The 21,095-nt window shown below is 37.8% G+C and overlaps 1 protein-coding gene across 3 annotated transcripts in view; it reads right to left on the bottom strand.

Annotated features, from left to right (window-relative positions):
- LOC136782277 (agrin-like) overlaps positions 1 to 21,095 on the bottom strand; it is a 208,079-nt gene that overhangs the window by 162,273 nt on the left and 24,711 nt on the right. The window lies entirely within an intron of this gene.

The following is a 21,095-nucleotide window of genomic DNA, read 5'->3' as shown; positions in this document are numbered from 1 at the left end:
GAGAAACCCTTTTTCTTCGCCATGCGAGGCTTTTTGGAAGTCTTGGGTACATTTTCGAGGAAATCTCGTTAAACAAATCCAATGCAACACGTGTACGAATGTGCCAGGGGTATAGATGTACTTTATCATTACACAGCCTTTGTTACTCTTTGTACTTTACCCTGGTAGTAAACTTAGTAACCCGACGTACATTCGACCACGAAGACCCAGTCAGAGCTTTGTCGTGATAAAAAATTCTCCAACGACTAATATGTAGTGTATAATAAGCATAGCGGTGACTGAAAGTAGAATGCTGTTACGCATACAAATATGATTAGTTTCGGAGAGTAACTTCGTTCGCTTATATTAAAAGTGTGGATTAAAATAGATTTTGCTGAAACGAGAGACGATAGAGACTGTTGTTGAGGGACAAAATGTTTGACGTTGAGTTATGAACAGAAAAAGCCTCGAGAATTCCTCTGTGACTCCACTGACCCGAACTAGCTTTTTGAATTCTTCTGCTTGGCAATTCCTAGCCCTGCACTGATCCTACTCAAGTCGAGCATGAAAGGGATAGTTTGAAGATTAAAAAGAAGAAGAAGAAGAAGAAGAGGATGAGGAGGAGGAATACTATAGATCCTGTTTGATACGAGTAAAACTTATATCGCTTCCACGTCAACGTGCCTCCCATATTAAACGGTTTTATTCTTCATCCATTGGAAATCGAGGTCCCTTAAAAGTTAGCTAGAGTTTTGGGGCCAGTTGGAAATTTTGAAATGTGCACGCTTGCTCCCAGTGTGGGAGGATAAATACAATGGGAGTGGATAGTGGTCCGTTGAGTGTAATCAGAGGGAACAACGGAAATCTAGTTGGTATGTCGAGATCTGCAGTGCAATATCGTTGTGGGGACTATCGATCTGACGCGATATCCAAGACCGAAGTTCCTCGGCTGGCCTGCGTCCTGGGAAGAGCGAATGGTCGCGGTCTGCCCCAAGACGCAATTATTACTCGCCAGGATACGCTCGCGCAATTTTGGAATTTCATCCCCTTCCCCCTCCTAGTCCTCCCTTCACATGCAGGAATCACGAGAACGTCCGAGAATATCGACAAAGTTTTAACGGCCATCATTAGAGAAAATAGTTTTCGCGTTAACCTGCCGCCAATAATACGAGCCTGGTGGCCGCTTTCGTGGGATTGTTCCCCAAATTTCACTTGATGCTTATGAACAATGCCTTCTTAATCATATAGCTCACTCCACTCGTACAGCATTCTAATGATCTATGCACGTTTCGATGATTGCTTTCATGGTTTCCCACTTGATTCCTTCAACCTTCCTGTAATTTATTATTATGGGAATAATGTAGATTCTGGTGTACTTTTTTAACTTTTCTCAAATGTTCTCTGATATCGATCAGGTTTTGTGTTACAGCTTTTCTTGGATAATACGAGATTAGTTTTATATATTTATCAACTACGTCTTTTTAATTATGCACCTTGCATATTCATACAGGATTCTCATTAATGTACTCGATACAACGACATTTTCGTGATTCCTTTAACATCGGTGTAATTTAATATTTTAAGAGATGGTGTAGTTTTTGTTATAAATTCTACATTTTTCTAGAACTTCCTGGCTTAATATTGATTTGGTCTCATTTTAATCTGCTAATAATAATACGAGCCTCGTGGTTAATTTTGTGGGATATATTTGTGAAAAACGTCTTCTGAATTATTCAGCTCGCTCTGTTCGTATAGGATTCTCATTATCTATGGTCGTTTCGATAGCCATTTTCATGATTTCTTCAACATTCGTGTAATTGAATATTTTTAGAGGTGCTGTGTGTGTGTGTGTGTAGGTTGTACTATATGCATTCTAAATTTTTCTCTAAATCCTCCTGGTTATATTATTGATCGGAGAACACAATTGCAGAATAATATTTGCAAATAACTAAATTCTACCAACGTTGTTATTTTTGTTTAGACATGCTATCGAATTCGCTGTTTTTTTCCTATCGAACGTTGCAGCATCCTCTCCATACTCTCACGATGGTTACACCAACGGGACTATTGCCAGGCTTCGTTGTATTTACGTACCACTGTACTCATATGAACTGGACAATTGCAATTTCCCACGATACGAATTCGTGCTCGCGTTCTATAGCAACTTTGGTCGGATCGAGGAATAACCAAATATTTTATGACGATTCAGAATTATCGTTAACATTACACAGAAGAATATTCGTCAATTTTACCATTCAACAGACTGGATAATTCGTGCATTAATTTTTGCCAATTTTTTCCAAAAAAAACCCTCCCAGGCTAATATCGGAAATAAATTCATACTGGCTGTCGGTGGACGTGAATTTTTCGCAAAATTCCCACGTTGTACTTTCACCGTGGGTTTGTCTTTTTGGTTCGGTCCCACCCGCTTTTTCACTCTTTTATTTCGATCATTTCTTCGCCCTCTCTCTCTCTCTCTCTCTCTCTCTCTCTCCTCTATCATCTGGATATAGTTAGTCTCAGAACCAAACCGACTGCGCATACGCAGTGCTGCATTAAACATTCAAAGGGATGGCAAAAAAGAAGATTCATTTGCATGCCGCACTGCAACTGCGGGCCTCCGGAAAAACATAAATAATTCACAAGTTTTTACGCGGTCACCAAAACAGGGACAGATAGAGACAGACGGATCCTATCACGAGGGGACCAGCAAATTGTCGAATAAACGCGTATTATACGTAAATGCGAGAGACTCTTGAAACTTTGCCACGATCTTTAAATCGGTGAATAAAAAATTGTCATCAAAGACTGGTTCCTATTAAAAAATAAGAAAAATCACAAAAATATTATACGAAAGGGTAAAGAAGCTGCAGCGATTCCCTTTGTTCAATAATTGAACAAATCTCACGAATAAAGCACATTTATATATTATTTATCAAGCACCAAGCCACAGACGGAGCAGCATTCTTTTCAAAGAAGATTTACAGCCCTCCCCAATTATTCCCAAGCAGACTCAACGCCCTCTTGTATCATTATGACTTCAAATATTTGAAGTGGAGCACGATACTTGTTCCGAAGAGCTTCTTATACCAATTAAACCGTGATATTGTAATACGTACATCTTCCTCTGTTTATCTTCAATTACCTTATTCCTGTGGTCTCCCCTCCCTCGCGCGATTACACCACCCTTCTTCACTACAGCGAATACGTCCTCGCAATTTTGTGTAATGGCATTCCACAATCTAGAGCCATATTGATTTCATGCTTTCGCGAAACAAGTGGACAATTTTGCGTAATCGATATGCGTGACTACAATATTACACGTTGGCGCCTCTAGTGAATTTGATATTCCAAACGCTTGGAGAACGCTACAGCAGCGCATGCTTTAGTGTCACTTTACGAGCTTCTGTCACTGATAACTTTCCATTGATCTCGCTACACTCTTGCCTCCTCCCTTGTTTCACCCAGTTATTCGAGAAATTTATTTGTGAAATCAGTGAACAAAACACTAATCGATATCCTGGTCCTGTAATTTATTCCCATTCGATATAACAGCAGTTGTGGTAATGATATTTTTCAGGCGATATTGGTGTAGGACTGTTTGATTTGTAAGGAGTTAATATCTTGGGAGAGAGTGGATATAATTAATTTGACTCTGGGAAATATGAAGATTAAAGTGGTGAATTTAATTTGTTATGGAGGAGATTTGTAGATATTTTTTAGGGACAGAATTTTTCTTGGAGGATATTATTTAGTTAGTAGCAATAAAGCTTTGAAATGTTTGGTGGTGATAATGATGAGAATTAATTTTTAATTAAGGTCTTATCAGCTGGAGTGTTAAGCATTATTACAAGCAGTAATGGTAGGATTAAAAATAAGTATTACGAAGAAAAATAATGCAGCAGTATCTGTTAAAGTGTAAAAAAAATCGATGCATTTTCCGAAGGAGAAAACGATGTATCATTGGAGGGCAGGAAGGAACAGGGTGGTAGAGGTCGTAATGGGGCGAAACGAGGGTGCGCGTAGATTCGATTTTACTGGTGTGAGAGACTCAAAGGTTACGTATTAGATGGTCAACCTAATAGCTGTAATCAAAAGGTAAGGTTACGACCGCCTGGAGAAACAGGCAAGATTCGAATACGACACAGTGCAATAGCATTGGAGAGATACGTTCGAAAACCTCATTAAAATATCCCTTTACAACGTAAAGATAATTACGGAAATTCGATTCATAATTAAGAAATAAAAACTCACACGAATAAATATGATAATTTTATCGACAAGATTAACAATCTTTGATTCTTTCGCTCATAAGGAAACAATTAGCTCGATTAGAATCTTTATTTAGTTTATTCGACAAATCAACCTTCTTAAGGGATCCTAAGGTTACGACCACTTGAAGAAACAGACGAGATTCGAATATGACAATGCAATAGCATTGGAGAGATACGTTCGAAAACCTCATTAAAATGTCCCTTTGCAACGTGAGGATAATTATGGAAACTCGATCATAATTAAGACATAAAAACTCACACATATAACTATGATAATTTTATTGACAAGATTAACAATCTTTGATTCTTTTGCTCATAAGGAAACAATTTGCTCGATTAGAATCTTTATTTAGTTTATTCGACAAATCAACCTTCTTAAGAAAACCTTGCTCCAACCTTGATTGACTGTAGCAATTATTGGCTGGAAATTCCTTTCTTTTTCTCCTTTCCCTCGCGTAACACAGCGGACCCGAAGATTTTCCGTGAAAATGTCTGATTATCGAGCGTCAACATTGTGCGGCGAACAAATATAATTACGACAGATTTTCAAGGCAATTACTGATTTTCCAGGCTTTTGAGTTACGTGCCATTGGATCTCGGTCTCTCCCGAGGTAAAGTCAATAGCCAGTCTATAAATATACCAAAGGATAACCGAGATCCACCGCGAAGATTCCCCACGGAAAAGCCTGAATCGTCAGGATTAGCCTTGGGCATCCTGGCAATATCTCTTAATTCTCAACAATCGAGTCCACTGGACGACCAATAAATGCTAATATCTGCACCGTTTAAAGAATATCAAAGCTCGAACCTCGACGTTATTAAAAATGCACGCGATGCGAGAGCCAAATAAGCTTCGCTCGACTGCAGCAAAAGTTTTGTCAAAGGAGAAAGAAAATCTAGTTGGACGAGGAGCAATGACACAGAGTGCTAAGAAATATTTGGCCAAAAATTGTGCTCGATGATGATTTCTGAAACGAGGAACGAAGGAGGAATCACGCGACGTTTTATCGAGTCGAATCAAAAATTCGTGAGAGTGGAGAAAAAAAGAGTAGGAGTGGGAGGGGGTGGGGTGAAAAAAGTGGATGTCCAACGGTGTATGGGACACGTACGTAGATAAGTACGTGGATGCACGTGGGGTCAGATAGGAACATTGTGTACGTGGCAGTTAGGCAGCCCCCAGTATGGCACTTTTGTGTCCAGCCAAGTCCGCAGTGCGCCCCCGGGGGCACTTGCCCACCCGGATGCCGTTTCCACCGGAAGACTAACCCCTCTACCCCCACCCCATCCCCTTTCATCCACCACCTTTCCATTCAGTTATAAAGGCGAGCTTTTATATTTTCCCATCCGTTTTCACCGTTAAATAAATACTCCCAAAAAACCATACGTTTTCGACCTTTAACCCCCTCCCCTCCACTTCCCTTGCTAATGCACCACGACTACGCAAAGATATCATTTCCTTCATTTCTCATTCCCCGGTCAAGCTTCCATGCTATCATTTTTTAACTTCGTGCTCTGAAATGGATTACCAAGAGGTTGGGTGGGTTTCCCTTTTTTTTTATTATTCACTTTGAACTTTCCTGGGACTCTTTAATTATTTGTAGATCGATTTTTCCATTTCGTACAGGAAATATGTAGTTCAGTGGTAAATTAATACGTTGCGAGCTTGCGTATTCGAATTAAGATCGATAGTTTCTGTATTATCGAGAGAATGAGGCTACTTTTAAATGACGATGTGAAATGATGAGAGAACAAAAGTCCAAAGTTTCATTCTAGCCTGCCAAAGCACAATAGGACCTCCCATATTCGCGAGCTTTTTAAGCCGGAAGCTGGGGAGAAAAAACTAAGGGTTTTTTTTTAGTTTAGTCATATTTTACAAATTTCACTGGATGTTCGGGAAGTGCCTGGGGGCTGTTTTGCTGTTAAAATAGAAAAATAAAATGTTACATTGAATGTGCTACTACATAATTAATCAGTTTCCTTTCATCACTCGCTGTCTTCCACGAGTTTACACCGAGCAACTTTATTTTAAAACTTTTAGTAACGTTTTCTTGTGCTTTCTTTCTAAAATAATTGACGAAACTTTGTAAACAATTCTCTATTATATGCCTAAAAAATACGAATAGCAAATTAATATATTTGTGAGCAACCGTGGTAGTGTGTCAGTGTGTTGATAAAATTATTCGACAATGGAACGTGTATAGTAGTGAATTTCACTAATTTGTGTAAAATAAATACTAATATTAGTATAAAAAATATAAAGTTAATAGGAATATAAACGTATCATTTATTTAGTACGATAAATGACATATTAATATGATGGCTGATACATAAATTTTATTAACTGCATCTACAAATTAAGTTATTGGATTATAAACGTTGTCCGTTGTAACAATGCAAGGTAATTGCAAAAATTCGTGAAATCATTTTATTCAACAATAATTATTATGTTAGTATTTGCGAATAGCACATACGTAAATAGTATACATTGATTAATAACCGTAATAATGACTGATAAACATTTGTACGTTGGCTCGATAAACTGGTTGCTAATTAGATTTTAATAAACAAGTTTATCGTTACAATTAATATTTTTATTGTATAATCTAGCCCTACTCTCTCTTTCTCTCTCTATCACAGAACGTGCAACTGTCATATCAAGTTTTAATTAAAAATTCAATAAAGAAGTCTTACTTTTTCACCACTTTTCCAAATTGAATTGAAGTAAATCCAATTATTGAATCGCGTAATTTTCGTATATTACAAAATTGCATTTGCTGTAATTAGCGAAACGCAATCTAATGTGAGAATCGATAAGCGGTGCGTTATCAATTCTAACTGGTAATCGCGAGATTCCCAATAAGGCTTTAAGCCCTTTGTCCATAAGCAATGAAGTAATAATTACTGGAACATCGAAGAGGCTAGGTTTCATAAAATAAAAGAATTAATCTATCAACATAAAAGCATTAATTAACAAAAAAAAAACAATTTTCTCAAATCAAAAATACATTATTTAAATTTAACTGTTTCCAAAATCAAAGCACCAATATATTAACTAACAATTAAGATTCGTGGCTCGATAAATCACCGAGAAAACTCACCTTTTGGAACTCTAATTGATTTTCCTCCAACCCATAAAATTACACACGCGTTGACCAAGGAATTCATGAACTTGGTGTGTAAGTAGAAGAGAAAGAAAAAAATATCCAAGATAAAAATTCTTGATGTCGTATCACGGGAACACTTCCATTATAGCAAACTCGTAAAAAGCTTCTATTACGAGGATAACGTGTAAAGTTGACCGCAAATAAAGCCAACGTCTAAAAACTCGCATTACTCTTCGGAGCCTCGAGAGATCCAACTCTGTTTTACAGCATATATTCGCGCGCGTCAATCTCCAAGTAATATTTATAAAATAATGTATCTCGAAGCAATAAAAATCATGGTCGTTGATCTAAATGAAATCCCATAATGACTACACCATTTATTGCAAAACGCGAATAAATTCCCTTTAAAGAATTCTGTGGATCAAAATGCGATACAGGAGAAATATACGCGAGGCATATATATATATATATATATATACGCCGAGAGAGAAATCTGTAGAATCGAATTTTTACGAAAGTAAATTTAATAAGACACTTTTACGGGTTACGAACGCTCGCAAATCAGGCCGAATATGATTGTGCAAGCCCCGTTTAAAAGTGTCAAGTGAAAAATTTTATTATGAGCCGCGCAGCTGGTCGGGGGCATTATCTAAAAGTTTGAAATTGTTCCTTTCGCATTAAAATCGTAAAAGCGTCGAGATTGCGGGCGTAAAACGAGCGGTAAAGTATCATCGACGCGTTTAGATTACACTGCGTGAGATTTTTACACCGACCCTTCGATTTCGATTCTTTTCTGACCGACGTGAAATGGTCACCTCTATATATATATATATATATCGAACGTTCCAACAATCTTGCGTTTCTTATAAAACGTAAACTACCATACATACAGTTTCATCCAGCATTTACCCTGAAATTATACAATAAAATAACAAAACAAATTTTAATTTTAAAATTCAGCAAAAATTGGAGTTTTGCTTTTCTCGAAATTTTATCCAATAATCTTTCGATCACTAATTCAATGGTACAGCGAAGGACCAAAGCGAACTGACTGGGTAAATTAGTTCGCATTGGTTTGTGTGTGGACTTCTGTATACGTGTGTGTGTGTGTTTATACGTAGTAGTGAGTATTCGGCTCTAATAATACCGGTGAAACAATATGGCTGTGCATGGAGCAGCTTTACTGCGAGCCCGAAACGCGCTGACCAACGCTTACCGCGCAAAATTACGTGTTATATCGCAAATATGAAAATTCGCAAAGCAAAATCTGTGGGATGAATTTTTGAGAGGAAATATAGCAAATCGATTGGAAAAATTGTGAGAGAATCGATGAGCTTTCTGTATTTTCGAAAAGCTCTATTGCGGTGTATGGTATAGCTGTGTATGTTATATACATATATATATCTATATATATTGAGTGTGCGATAGTAAAGGAGAATCCTGTGAATTTCGACAAGACTGAATTCCGGTCAGTTACACGCGCAAACTTGTGGAACGAGCTTATAGATTGTAAAAGGACTTACGACGTGCTTCTTCCACTGGACTTACCCCCCTCCCCCCCCCCCTTCTTCTTTCCACCATCCTTCACCTCCTCCACGCAAGGCACCCCACGTCATTCGATATCTTTACGCGAATCGGATCCCAGGTGCTCCTGCTCAACGGATTTCAATTCAGGAAAATTTGCCAGAGGTCCTGCAAGGACTTTTCTCCTGGAGGGTCCTTCTTTTGCATACCGAGCATCTTATCTTCGAACCTTCGAGAAGCGTCTTTACCCGAAAAAACTATTTTCCTTCCACGCACAAGCTGCTTATTTTCCATCGGAGATCTAACAAGGATCCTTCCTTTTAATAAATTTCTTCCTTATTGGGGTACTCCCCCCCCCCCCCCATCTTATTTCTTACTCGATGAAACACACTTTCATCTCAGCCTCTCGTCTACCTAAGCACCTTATAATTATACCAATTTATACCCTTTCGATCCTGTCGTACCTCCACTCTTTTGGATCCTTAATAGGTACTTGGAGAAAACTACTCGATGCATTTTACCATTTGCAATGCATCGACGAGGAAAATTACTCGAGATAAACTTCCCCTTTAAACACGACGTTTGAAAATGATTTATTAATTTTAGCGAATAAATTGTACGAAGCAGAAGCTATGTTTCCACTTGATTTATTTTTTAAAGCACGGTTACTCTCGATGTTGCCAAACGCTCTCGCTTTATTAGTCTTCTTCCTGCTATTACTTGCTCTGCCAGCGTAGCAAAGGCAGTTTTGAAACTTTTCTCTTATTTTTTTCTTAAGGCTTAGTCTGTACAGCTATTGAATAAAACGTGCTAATAGTGGGAGGGGGTGCAGAGGAGGAGTGGGGGTAGTACAGTGGATAGCGTATAATGATCTATTCGAAAAAAAAGTACGTCATTATGGTAAATTACAGCTGTGTGGAAAAATTCGAAATATAAAAGACTCGAGACATTATAAGAGGCAGCATGATAAAGGTGGTAGTGAGAGAGATGAGTAGAGAAAGAGAGGCAAGACTGTGTAACCTAACGTAAATTCTTCAGCCATTCGCGAGATAACCGTAATGTATTCTTTAAGGATAAGGATATCTCCTTGGGAGGCTTGAAGGAGTCAAAAGGTGAACCGTACTCGCGACTACCACACTAACGTTCCGCTCCCCAATGCTTATCGAGACCACCATATCTAAATTCGAAGCTTAACCGACCTCGTCCTCAGATTCTACGATGCATAAACGCTCGCATAAATATTCCGTTTCCACCCCCCCCCCCCCACCCCCTCTACACTCCCCATTCCACACAGCAGTTACTCGTGTCCAACTCCAGCTCTTTGGTAAATTAAATTCTTAAATTCTCTCGAAAAAATTATACCGTAATTCTCATATCTCTCCACTCCCATTTTTCCTATCAAATCTCTTCGAGAGATCTTTAAAAGTATATCGAGTTACCTGAACGAGGAAAGGTCTAGTGAATTATTAATAAATTACTGGCTTTCTTTCGTAAATCTATAAAGCGATGAATCGAAAATGTAAGAAGCTTTGGCTTTTTGGAGATTTCCCTGTCACTTACTTTTCTATCTCAGCAGCCTTTTTTATTCAGCATATAAAGTTGTCTCGAGAGACACGACAGGGACACCCAGTTTGGCTTTACCTTAATCCATTGTGCTCGGCTGCCAGCACAAAGAGCAGAGATGATTTACTCTAATAAATTGCAAATGAGAATACGCCCCGCTGGAATTCACTCGCGGGATGCTGTCTTGTAAGTTTGAAGCGATGGGGAGTGGGGTGGTGCGAGGGGATTTGGCAAAGGCCTGGAACGGTGTGAGATGAGCCGAAAGTAGAATGGAAGCGTCGTCTAATCTCATAGATGGAAATTTTTATCCAACTTTCCACGTTGATGACACGGGAGAGAAACTTACCCCTAGGAAAACGCTCGGATTCCACATCGATCAGTGATCGAGATCCGAAATATCTCAGACATGTTGGTTTAAAAAAATCAAATACACGAGCGAACGCTCGTCGACTGACTTCTAATTAAAATTATCAAGCGAGACTGCAAGAAATATGTCGAATTGTATATACAGGAAGCAAGATTATTTCTCGCTGGAATGTAGGGGTGGAACGAAAGGTCAAGGGTCGAGAGGGGGTTGATTCTAAAAGTTGCCCTCTCGTTTTCAGCACCTTTTGTCTTTCGACCGTCAAAGGGTGATTCTACTATTCCAGCTTCGGCAGCCATTCATGAGAAACACGTTCGACGAAAAGGGGGTGCAACTCCCTTCATCCCCCATTCCAAGATTCTCCAAATAATCTTTCACAGCGTCATCTTACGACCTTTCGACCCTCGCAGTTCATCCCATACTAACTTTCAACACATATCTCTATGTGCTACTCTTCTTTCATCCCCTTTTTCCTCATCTCCCCCTATAACCCCCTATTCACCCCCTCGTTTCTTTATTTCGCACGAACACACGTGTACAAGGGCTGGGAGGAGATTGCCTAATGCTATTTTCTCTTCGACACTGCATAATCTTACATTCACTCAGCTACTTTTCACTATTTTAAGCTTCGATGCTTTCCACGCTTAAATCGATTCTTCCCTTTATAATTCTAAGGATAATTCTTGGAAAAAATTCTTTATCACTCTTCCAAACTTTTCTTCATATTTAATTTGTCTAATCACAGATTACAACGATAGTGAAGAATCGTCGATAATAAATGCCAACGGTATAACAATAAATCAGGAGAATTATTTTTGTTCGGTAATCGAAACCAATATAAACATTGTTACATCGTTCGTGACTAATTTTCCCTCTTGAATCGATAGTCCTCGATAGGAGAAACAATGGTTTTTATCGCGTGGTAATTACGAGTTGAGACTGGACACGTTTTCTCATTGTCTGCATCGTTTACCGCGCCGATTCATATCGCACGTGCCGGGAAAATATTGCAGAGTATGAATACTGATCTGCTCCAATTGGCCCTTTTGTACCGCTGAATTCTATGCGGAAAAGAGGGAACTTTATTCGCCAAGTAATCAGCGTCGCGTCATTATACGCAATTCTGAACCTCTTTCCTGCTGTTATTTGATGTAACGTCGTTATTAGATTTTTCGAACAAAATAAGCGAAATAAAAAACAGAAGAAAGAAACGTTTCAATTTTATTTCGCATAAAGGTCATTGCTATGCAAAAATCGTGTCTTGCTGATGAATATAATTATTAAAAATTGTGTGCTTTCGTGTGAAAAGTCTGGATAGTTATCGCGTGTAATTATTAAAAATTTTCCAGCGCTGAAAAATCTATTCGAACGAGACTCGAGGTAATATTGACGGTTATCTTTCAAGGATTGCTATTGATATATAAACGTTTTGAAATTATTTCTATTGAATAAGCTCTGCTAGTAGTTCGTTGCAAAATTTATCAGCCATTAATTAGGGCCAATCTTGATAAGTTCAACCGATAAATATTATTTTCTTGAAGCCAACACTTCTGCTTATTTAACACATAGAACTTTGTAAGCTTCATTAAAGTTTCTTTCCGGTAGAAAGTTTTTAATTGAACTTAAACTGCCCTTCTAACAGTTCGGCAAATTCCATTTTTCTTGTACATGCTGTAATTAGAATCAATTGCAAAATGAAACCGCGAACATTCGAGAGATTATGCTACGTTGAAAGTAAATTTCAGTTTTTTTTTTCTATCGTTCCCAGAGCTTTCTGCAATTTTGCATGCAACAGGAGTTTGTTCGATTTGTATTTCGTTGCAGCAATATCCCTTAATCCCCCCCCCCCTCTATCTTCCCACTCTCACTATGCCCACTTGTATTACGTCGCATCTTTTCTCCATTTTAATCCTCTGGAATGGAAACTGATGTAAGCTTTGCAATTATCTGAGTTTATTGCTATTTAGCATCACAGTGCAAACACTAAATAATTAAAATATAAGAATATTACAAAATCACACTTTTAGCAAACACTATATATCTTTTATTTACCTTTTAATTCAATAATCATCATATCTTCTAAAAATCATTTAATATATGAATAAGTCTCAATTTCAGCACACTTATACCATAGATCTCAAAAAGGAACCTTTTATCCAATGAAATATACGCATTACTAGAATACATGCCGATAGTCCCTGGGGCAGAACGAAGAAATCAAGGAATTCGAGCGAGAAATCTTTATCGAACTTGCCAAACTTGCCAAAGCTTGCTTTGTAGTATACCATACTCTCTCAGGAAACCATAATTGATCAATTTTCTCACACAATAATAAATAAATACATAGAAGTACTTTGTTCCAGCTTCATGATCCTCCGAAATTTCATCATAGATTTTTTTTTATATTTAACACAGTTGCTCTTTAATGAAACAATATGAAAAATTTCTCAAACAGTTTCAGCAATAGACATTAAAGTATGAAGTGGCTGGGTAACGAAAGAAAGGAGAAATTAATGTTTTCTTTGGTTACAGTCTTACGCTTATTCGAGGCCTTTGAAGTGGTTCACAGCGAGGATAATACGAAACCGTTCAACTAACAGGCGCTGAAAAATAGCGTTGAATGAGTGGGGAATGCAGAAACGAATGTGGGGAAAGCGTGTGTCGCGGTGAAACAGAGTCGATTGCACAAGTTTTGAAATAATTCAAAAGCTTTCCATCTACTGTAAAGCGAGGAAAAAGGTAAAAGCTGAAAGACTCGTAGCTCTTTAGGTATTCTTTAAGATGATAGATTCAAATGGAAGAGATTTTCTTTCTTCCTCTCTCTCTCTCTCTCTCTCTATCAATAAGATACGTCAAAGGATCGTCGCAAAAATTCATAAACCAAATAATACTGAAACATATTTCAGCCCAATAAAAAATTCCTTTATACATCCTTATCGATCTTAATAGAAACATCCACATCTTTAGCTGTTATTTTGCAATATAAACGATTTCTCTTCAATTGTTATTAATAAATTTTCATCCAAGAGCATTCGTGTATGGAATAACTTTACAAGTGTATATATAAATAAATTAAAATGGTTTTTTGTTCGTCAATTCCCTACCAAATGCGAGACAATATTAATATTCTTGCCTCGAAATAACTTGGATAACGAACTACCCTCTAACTGTACTCGAATCTTACGACTTTAAAATTAAGCAGACTTTCCAACAGTTATTATTTCCTTTTAAGAAAAAAAAATTAAAAGTACAGTGATTCGAGTGAGATAAAACTGACTAGATTCTATACTTCCAATCAATATAAATGTTTAACAAAAGAGACAAATGAAAAAGAACGATATTAAGTGAAGAAATTTTAACTGTCAATCGTTTAGCATTAAATTTTTGGTAAATTTCTAGCAATTAATTTCGTTTAGAGGGAAAAATAAAATTAGGACTAGGATCATCACAGAGTTAAATGCACGTATTTACTACTCGTGGATTTTAGGGGAGAGAGGGAGAGTTTGTATTATTTATATACTAAACATACACATATATATACATCGCAAAGATACACGTATGTGTCCAGCCAAATCAGCAGTATCGCCATCCGTTTTAGATCACGCTGGTTGGTGGTCTCTCAACGAGATAGCCTAATGCTTAACCCTATTAACGCTCGGCATCTCTTCTGCAAACACGATGCACAAACACACTCGCCATTCACTGTAAGCACGTGGTCACACTTACAGCAAAGTGTACGAGCTTGCACAAGTCCCTGCATCCCGATTATCTTACCCACTTTAATTGCTGGCTTAATGTACTTAGCGGCACTTCCGGTTCCGTGCATTTCTCACTGTCAACGAGCAGCAGCCTGAAAATAACCCAATCGATGACCTCGCTCGAAATTAGTTTGTGAAACCTTGCTCGAATATCTGCAGTGTGTGTAAATGCTTTAACGACGACGAAGCAGAATTGGTACTCGGTGTAGAAATTTTTTATTAGAGCTGTGTTGTGGTAAATAAAGAATTTCAATGTATCGACGTGTAATTTATTTATGGTTGGCATATACAGACAATCGTTTATAAATAAACATATTTTTTTATAATTTAAACAATATGGTATTTAGGTCTGTGTGAAATATCGTTTTTAATGGTTGTAATGTGTTTAATAGTCGAGTACTTGATCAGGAATAATTGGCCTATTTCGAATAGCAAAAAATTGTAGCTCTTGATATATATTTTCCTGATGAAATTTCACAATTAAATTATTTATATAATCTGGACTTTTACTGGGATTTGCTTATTTTTTGCAAGATTAAACTGAAAGTAACTCGATGAAAAGTAGTACGATATTTTAATCTATCGTTAATTTGAAATAATGAAGAGTGACGTATGATTGATGTATATGTATATATAATATGAATTATAGTTATTATTGAAATTTTACATAAACTGTACTATTTTTTTATATATATAAAAACCAATGCACAATCTACATTTTTCCGTACTCGCCTGTAAATAATTTAACCAGATTGAGATTTGAAAACCAATATTTAGCTGAACTTTTAATTAACAGCTGTCGATGAACTTTAAATATTTGCTCAAGCATAAAATTCAAATAATAAAAAATGGAAAGAGAAAAATATTCATAACCTATGAACCCTATTAGCTTTTTCGTCCTCGTTTCAACTCTCGCGTACTCTAAATCATTCATACGTCCGTTTTACAAAAAGACTCCCCAATAATCTTTTCATTTCACTAGGACCTTTCTCCTTGTTAATCCGCTTATCACAGAAATATAACTTCTTTTTTAGCAATAAGCTCGAATAGAATTATGCGATCCATAATGAAAAAAATGGCAAAATTTATAATATTTCGAGTCTCCCGCGCAATATTTAATTTTTTCACGCGACGAGATCAGATAATAAAGGTTGGGCAATTTTCAGAGGGAAGGGTAATACTACAGTTCGCCTGTGCAAATGTAAAATTTGCCTGACAAGCATCCATAACTCATCGCAGAACGATCAAAGGGATGAATGCTCTTTGTAATATTAGCGCATCGGAAATTTCCATCTGTTTCGCCTTTCATTTTGTTATTATCTCATCCGGCTTTCTCCTCCTATCTAAGGTAGATTAGAAAAAAAGGATCTCACCTCGAATACACGTGTATATTTGAGATACTGAAAAAAATAAGCTGGTAATTCGATTAATAAATCCACAGGACTGTGCCAGATAAATTGTTCCCTTTTGTGTGTGTATAAATGTTCCTTGCATACGAGAGTATAATGTAACTGTATAGTAATGTGTGATTTATTCGAGTGGAAAGCACTTCGTGTATAATTTATTTAGTAGGAGTTCTTTTTTTCGAGTAATATGTACTTTTAGATCAGATAGCAAGGGTTTTCTCGCGCTACGAACGAGCGAGTCGCGTGCTACCATGAAAAACACAGGGTGACGTTAACGATTTAAAGAAATAGCGACCATAAATGTAGCTGCCTCTAGCTAACGACAGCGTCTTCACGAAATCGACGGAAAAACCCTCTGATTTGTCAAACTTTACTTGCCCCAGACACTCTCTGACGAGAATTAAAGCTAATGCTCGATAATCTCCAAATTATCCATATATATCTCATCACAGGCGAATATACAATATATCGAATCTCCCTTATCGAATAGAATTATTTTTTTAAAGACTTTTCAACCAATCCCAAAATCCATAATTATGGAGAAGTAACGAGCAATGCAATTAATCAAATCATTTGCATAATGATGGGTTGTTTGTTTTAACTAAATGTTGCTTGGATGATATACATAGGATATAGTTGTATCCATTGACAAAATGAATAAGCTTAGGATTATCTTCAGAAGGATATTATTACATTTCTCAATTATAAATTCGAATTCGATGCATTGATAGAGTGTTACTGATATTTGAAATAGCATATATTAATTGTTTAAAAAAAAATAACTTGGAGAAGAGTGATAAAAACTCGTGCAATAGAGAATGTTATGCTTGTTAATTTTTGAGAGAGATATATTAATTATCTCGTAGTTTGTGTTCGAAGTAGCCATTTATCACTATCGTATTATTATTTTCAGGAAAAAGATCGAGGATTCGTGTAGATCTGGGAAACAAGCTTTTAACGTGGAAAAGTCTAACGTTATCATGTGTTCATCGTCACGCTATCCTTGGTCAGATTAAGACAATGATTAGCACGAGAATCGAGTGTGTTACGCGTGCGTGCCACCAGTCGTTATCAGAGAAGTCTCTGATAACTATCGGACATTTAGCATCCTCAATAGTGACGCTAATCCTAAATTACGAACCAAGAAGGAAGCTCGTTGTCAATCCTTATCTCGATAGCAGAAAGCTTTCATTGATATGCTTAATATTAATTCACTAGCCCAGCAAAAAAAAATGGTTTCTTTATTTACTCTCCAAATGACCACACCCACTTCCCCCCTCCTCCAATTTCACCAGATTATAAAACAAATATATTTTATATTGTGATACATATATATATATATATGTAGTATCACTAATTGCATCGCTGTTTCAACATTCACCATTAAAACTACTGAATTTTTAGCTGCTATACGAATATTTATCAGAAATGCTGCGAGCTCAAAAATTTCACATTGCCTCAAAAAATACACATTTGCATGTAAAATTAAGGCATTAACGTGGAGATGTACGAGCACTAATACAGCATTTACCGTACGAAAAAAAGGTAGTTTTAATATTTGCTATAGCAAAAAATCCATGAATAAATATTAAAAAGGAAATTAACAATTAAATACTACTCGGTACACTCGTACTCCACCAAATCAAACCATATTACTCCATTTATAAACGCAATATAAAATTTCCTAATAAATTCATTCCACAAAAAAAGGTTTTATATTCCCCAAATAAAATGGATGTTACACCAGTGATAATAAATTACCGACACGAATGGGAACGCCAAGTTTTCTCGTAGAAATCAAATTCGGGTGATTCTCAGCGATTATTGCGCTCGCTGGAGCACAGGATTGCTACACGGGGGCCTCGAAAGAAAGCTTCGCACTCAAATGAACGTTTTTCAGCCAACTCTGCGCTTATCACTCCCTGCACTATATATACCGACCGACGTTGGGAATATTTATCGGGGGGATTTCTGAGAGCGAACGTCTCAGCATTGCGAGGGGTAGGAAAGCTCGACGATGCGTGACAGCTTTTGTCACAGTGGGGACGTACCGTCTCCGTTAATTGTAATTGCTGGTCCGTCGCACTGTGCATAACGATGCCTCATTTGAAATTGGCACGGCGCGCAGCTTGCTCGATAATAGCCGTGACAACGCGTGTATATGCAGCTCGGCTATAAGGGATGAATGTCGATAATAAAGCAGACCGAATCCGGAAACAGATGGTCTGTCCGGATAGGAGCTTTTTCACGCTATTTTATCCGATCGATTATTTCAACGCGCTCTCCTCGACGTTTCCCCAGTTTTTCTGACGTCTTAAAAACCTCCTTACTCGTTCGTCTTCCGACGTTTTATCGATATCATCGCAATATTCATATTATTATTATTATCTTATATGCATAGCCCATATAGAGGAAAAAACAGTATAAGTATCACCTGCCTATTTTTTCCTGCGAATTCCTTCACGCTTTACGATCTCACGGCGAACAAGCTGAGTAATTACATGGTATGGTGAAAAATAAACTGGAATATTGCACTCGTTTCGCGCAACAGAGACAATTAAGTGGAATTTCGAGAAAATTTCGTTTTATCGTTGGGTAGAGTGGTAATTTATTTTCTTATCTCGAGGACGTATTCTGTGTATTTGGGGGAATAACAGTTGGCAACTTTGTTTTGGAAAATCTGTTGTGCGATGCTCGATGCGAATCGTGCTTGGCTCAACGACGATTTTGCCAACGAGAAAATAGTCTGTGAATATTCCTGTGGCGATGGGTCAACGGTTAATACGATCTCTTATCTTTGCTTTTTAAACTACTTTTTTTTCTCATTTTTTCACCAATTTCCTCTCGTGTAACGAGGCGATGCTCTTGTGAAATTTTTAACTCGTTCGATTTTTTCAAGTTTTTTATCAGAAGTTTATATATATAAATATATAGAGGGATGTATTGAAATTGGTAGTAATTGTAAATAATGGGTATTTTATTATCGATACACGACGACAAGCGTTACGACAATAGCGTTAATTAAGCAATTTCAATTAAAATTCTTTGTACCTTCGTGCATTATATCAAGTTGAACGACTAGGGCAACTGTACTTGTCAACGTAAACAAGTTTCACTGCTCTCACTTCTCTACCAATTTCTATGCAAAATTCGCTCCATCCCCCCTCTCTCTCTCTCTCTCTCTCTTTCTACATAAAGTTACATTCATATCGTTCCTAGCTTTCCTGAGAAATCTCTTGCCAGACTCGCAATGATGTTGCTAATTATGCATTTGTTAAGTGCAAAATACTTGGTTAAGAAAAATTTATGTATAAGAACATAATCATTAAAATTCCAAAACTCTGAAGGATTTAACGAAGATACTTTGATTCTCAAACACTCTTAATACAAATTACCAAATTAAATTCAACGACAAAAAAAAAATACCAGAACAGAAAACCTTTGACTAATTCATGATGACTGTACACCTAACATCGGATGAAACAAATTATAGCTTGCATTCAATTGAATTACTCTTGATACACCGTCGTAACGTATGTTTAAGCATCACACGATGCAGCTAATAAATAAGCATAAAGAAACTTTATGAATGAAAAGTCAGGAAGATGTTTTATGTATCCGTCTCATCCCCCTTTATCCCACATTATTTGCTACACCCTCTGATTTGACTTTCAGAGCATCGCTTATACAGACACGAAGATGGCACGACGCAACACGAAATTCTCAAAGTACCAAATAAAAGAAAAAAAAGGGTGCAATAATGATGAAAAAATAATAGCACCGTTTTAAACGAGCGCAGCCCTGTTTACTCGAGCGAAGCTGGGAATAAGACCAACAATCACGATAGGTTGGGAGAAATGGAGAAAATCCTAGAACCTTGGCAGGATCCGTGACAGGCCGGGGGTGGTAATGGGGGTGGAGAAGAAAGAAGGGGTGGAAGGCTATTGGAAAAGTTCCTTCGGCGTCCTTGAAAGTGGCGTGTGGCTAGATTAAGGCGGATTTCGAGTTTCGGAGCTTGGAGAACAATTGGCACGTCGTTGCTGGTCGGCCAAGACACATCCCCCCACCCCCACACTACCTTCCAAAACTGTCGTGGCAAGTAGTGAGTTTGTCGTGCAGTATCTGTGCGCTTAGCTCGCGCGCATCGTGGCCAACATCGCTCTCTCCGCCACTTCTAAAATGGAATGGTATGGAGTGGAGTTTCTCGCAGTTTCGGAGCAGTGACACTCCCCCCCCCCCTTCCCCTCCTCTTCCAGGGAATTGCCACGACCCGTACCAAGACCAGAGAGGATCGTCTGACTTCTTGATGAGCGTTGCTAACTTCTGCCCCTGCGTTGCATCCTGATGTCAACGACCAGCAGAGCCTCCACTTCTTGCGATTGACAGCTCGAATTATCAATAAAGATCCTTGGGACCGAGGAGAGTCTCTCGGTTGGAAACTCGTTTCGACATTAATCGTGCAATGATTATATCTTGAAATCTTCGCTGGATGCAAAGCGAGCCTCTCTCGTTAGTTTGTTTATGTCCTAAGACCTTGAAGAATTGGAGCATTCATCATAATGGATAAAGAGGAAAAATTGTTGACTGTCCGTTTCACCAATTTTTCTTTCTTTTCATGCTCGTCGAACAGGAGGTCGAAAGTTGGAGGCCCTCGATGGTGTATCGACCGCCCTCGGCGAGGCTTAAAATAAGTGAGCTCGCGCTCGATGCTTGGCTGCTGATAATGTCGAAATGCATTCTTGATAGCTCTGCCTCATCGAAGAATCGAGAGTGTGCACCTGCAAAAATTCTCATTCAAGATTTAACCCCTGACTACCTTCCCCATCGATGCGAAAAGCAGTCACCTGAATTGGAGAACAAAATTTATCGAGGTCTCGTTATTTACACCGAAATTCAATCGCTGTATTCGTTAGTCGTTTAACCATGAATTCTTGATCTTATCATTTCGTATGTGCAGATCTCCGAATACAAATTACTGCTAATAATTTTACATGTTTCATGCGCAGGTGACATTTTGTTTCCACACCGTGCAAAAGTGTCTTGTGAAGAAAAAAAAGAGGCTAACCGAATTAACCTAATTTCGAAGCTCCACACTTTGGAGTAACGACCAATGGTGGACAATA

The sequence above is a fragment of the Prorops nasuta genome, unplaced genomic scaffold (assembly GCF_024137725.1).
Source record: "Prorops nasuta isolate Cenicafe-Biocafe unplaced genomic scaffold, Cenicafe_Pnas_1.2 PNAS00025, whole genome shotgun sequence".
Taxonomy (NCBI): Eukaryota; Metazoa; Arthropoda; class Insecta; order Hymenoptera; family Bethylidae; genus Prorops; species Prorops nasuta.
This window is presented reverse-complemented; position numbering and strand designations above follow the sequence as displayed.